At 44.2% G+C, this 2928-nt stretch overlaps 1 pseudogene; it reads right to left on the reverse strand.

The window, feature by feature from the left end:
* Positions 1–695: 695 nt before the first annotated feature.
* LOC122743985 lies at positions 696–1835 on the reverse strand (annotated as a pseudogene).
* Positions 1836–2928: the final 1093 nt, after the last annotated feature.

Here is a 2928-nt window from a genome sequence, read left to right on the forward strand (position 1 = left end):
TCAGGTTCTCTTTCTCCAAATCTAATGTTATTATCTCTACTACCCTGTGATAATTAACTATCATGCTAAGTAGTTAACTTGAAAATATTTTTTTTCCTATATTACTGATAATGAGTTGATAGCTCAGAGAAGTTAATTATCTCATGGTTGATCAGTGGAAACCAAATTCACACCTAAGATCAAATCTTAATTCAAAGTGCCATGTCCTTTCTTTTCTTTCACTTTCAAATAACTGGTATGTATAGTAAATTCTATGAGATTTTTTAAATAATTAATTGAGAAATATTTAATGAAATAAATAAAAATATACCGGGGGCGGAGGGGGGGGGGTGAGAGGGGGGATAAGAGTATGGCTTGGAACACCGAGAGGCTAGTGTCACATATTCAGTACATGGGACTTCAACCCAGGCTGTCCTGACTTAAAGGTCAGCTATCTACTATACACCATGCTGCATATCCGAATCACCTTGATTCACGTTCTCTGACTTAGATACCATACAGTTCCTTCTCACTCTCAAATCATTTGGATATACAAGAAAAGCACAGGCAGGACAACAGCCTCGGGGAAGAGATCCCAGGGAGTTAGAAACCTCTAATCTACTGCATTTTGTCCTTGAAAGATGAAGTGAGCCAGAGTGACTCTAAGGGGTCATCTTGTCCTTTCCAGGAACCCTGTATACCTGATGACTCAGTCTTTCAGTAGATGCCATAGGTGGGCTCATCGCTATCTCGATATCGATCCAAATATCGAAGTGGTTGCTGATGAGGGAACTTCTTCTGTGGGGGATGGTAGGGGGGTGGGCGTACAAACTCGAACACTGGCTCCCGCATGTTGAGCAGGTGGTGATAGACGTGGGTGACCGAGTCATCCCAGCGGCACTGGAAGAAGGCCAAGCCAGCTGGGGTCATGGAGTCCTGGTGCTTCTTATAGAAATCAAATGTGCGGAAGGTTCTCAGAGCAAGACGGTAACAGGGAGTGGGGCGGACATCATCAGAAAAGTCGATGGGCTTGTCTTGCTTGAAAAGGAGGAAAGCAAAACGATGAAAACCAGTTCCTCTTGAGGGGAAGGGTGGGAGGTAGTGGCACAGCTCCTGTCCTGCAGACACATCGTTGCCCGGGATGTTGGTCACCAGCTAGTGGATGTATTCAGCATCCTGCTCCTGCAAGTGTCCATCCAAGTTGGTGAGCAGCAAAGTCCACAGCGAACCCTCTTCTGCCTCATATGTCGCCTCCGGTGGATTAGTGGCCTCAGTCGGGGTGATCTCATTCCCCTGGAACACAGGCATCACCATCTCTTCTTCCAGGTTGTAGGCAACATTCAATGGGACCCAAGGCACGAATGTGGCACCGAGGAACAAGTCTTGGTAGAGGCCATAGTACTCAGCAAGGGCTGCTTGTTGCAAGGGCCAACAGTCTACTCCCAATCAGCCTTCACTTCTTCCAGAGGGATCAGGCCACTGCAGAGGTGGGGAGCCTTCTCCATCTTAGCCCGGTTCTCCGGAAGGATCTTCTTCCTTTCAAGGACCTGTTGTTGCCTCTGGAGCATCTTTTTGGGAGGAAGTCCAATGTCTATTTTGTCTTTGGGATCTGAGGGCTGCCGGAAGTAGTCGCGGTAGCTCTTCCACCAGTGCGGGGCATTTGCCTCACGTTCAGCGCAGTGCCTGTAGCGGTCGAAACTGCGATACTTCTCCAGGTTCTGCAGCGCGCTCACGTCGATGTGTTCATTGGGCATGGGTCCCAGGGGGGCCGAACGGCGGCTCAGGACGGCCGCGGTGCTGAAGCCACGGGCACTCCGCATTCCGTACAGCGCGACTCTCCACCAGGGCGCCGCCATCTTCCTTAAGGCTGCAGCGTTAGCGCCGCCGCCGGGACCTCAAAGGACAGTTCTATGAGATTTTAAAGGAAGAAAAGATCACTAGGCTGGACGGGTCAGTTATTAGAGAGATTTCTAGGTGGCAAAAATCAAATTCATGATCTGGAATCAGGAAGACTGAAGTTTAAATCTGACCTCAGACATTTTCTACCTGTGTGACTCCAGGCAAGTCAATTAACCACTGTTTGCCTCAGTTTCCTCAAATGTAAAATGAGGATAATAATAGCACCTATCTCAGTGGGTTGTTATGAAGACCAGGTGAGATTTCTCTATATCTATCTATCTATCTATCTATCTATCTATCTATCTATCTATCTATCTATCTATCTATGTGCCTATGTATGCATGTATGTATATGTATGTATCTCTCTCTCTATCTGTCTGTCTATCAGTCTTTCAATTTAAATGCTTAAAAAAGTTCCTAGAAGACAATAGGCAGTATATAAATGCTTATTCTCTTTCTTTTCCCTTCTCTATACCTTTCTTTTCTCAGTCATGAACAGCTTCATTGAACAAATGGATGGAGAAAATGGACAGATCACCTGAAGAAAAGAATTAGGGGCACCAAGGTAGAAAAGTTTGAATACATATGGTGGATTAAAAAATGTTACTTTCCTAGGTCCAGAAGGCAAGTAACTCCATTTGCTAAATGGGATGATCAGGAAATCCCTCATGCAGAACATGACACTTAATTTGAGACTTGAATGGATTTAGGTGTTACAAGAAATGGAGGTGAGGAAGGAGAACATGGTAGGCATAGGAGTCAATCTAGGCAAAGAGAATGACAGGATATGGAATATCATTTAAAGAACATAGCAAGTAGGCTATTTAGGTGCCAACAAAGAATTATGGGAGGGAATATGTGTCACATAATTCTCACTTGTTCTTTAAGAGAAGTTGCAATCAAATTGTGAAGGGTTATAGACACATATAACCACATATATATAACACAAAACATTACACACATATGTATGCACATGTACATGTATAATACATATATTTTTGTGTATATAAGCACATATAATCCTTTTTGTTTGTCTGTATACATTAGTTA

Source organism: Dromiciops gliroides, chromosome 2, assembly GCF_019393635.1.
Source record: "Dromiciops gliroides isolate mDroGli1 chromosome 2, mDroGli1.pri, whole genome shotgun sequence".
In the NCBI taxonomy this organism is placed as follows: Eukaryota; Metazoa; Chordata; class Mammalia; order Microbiotheria; family Microbiotheriidae; genus Dromiciops; species Dromiciops gliroides.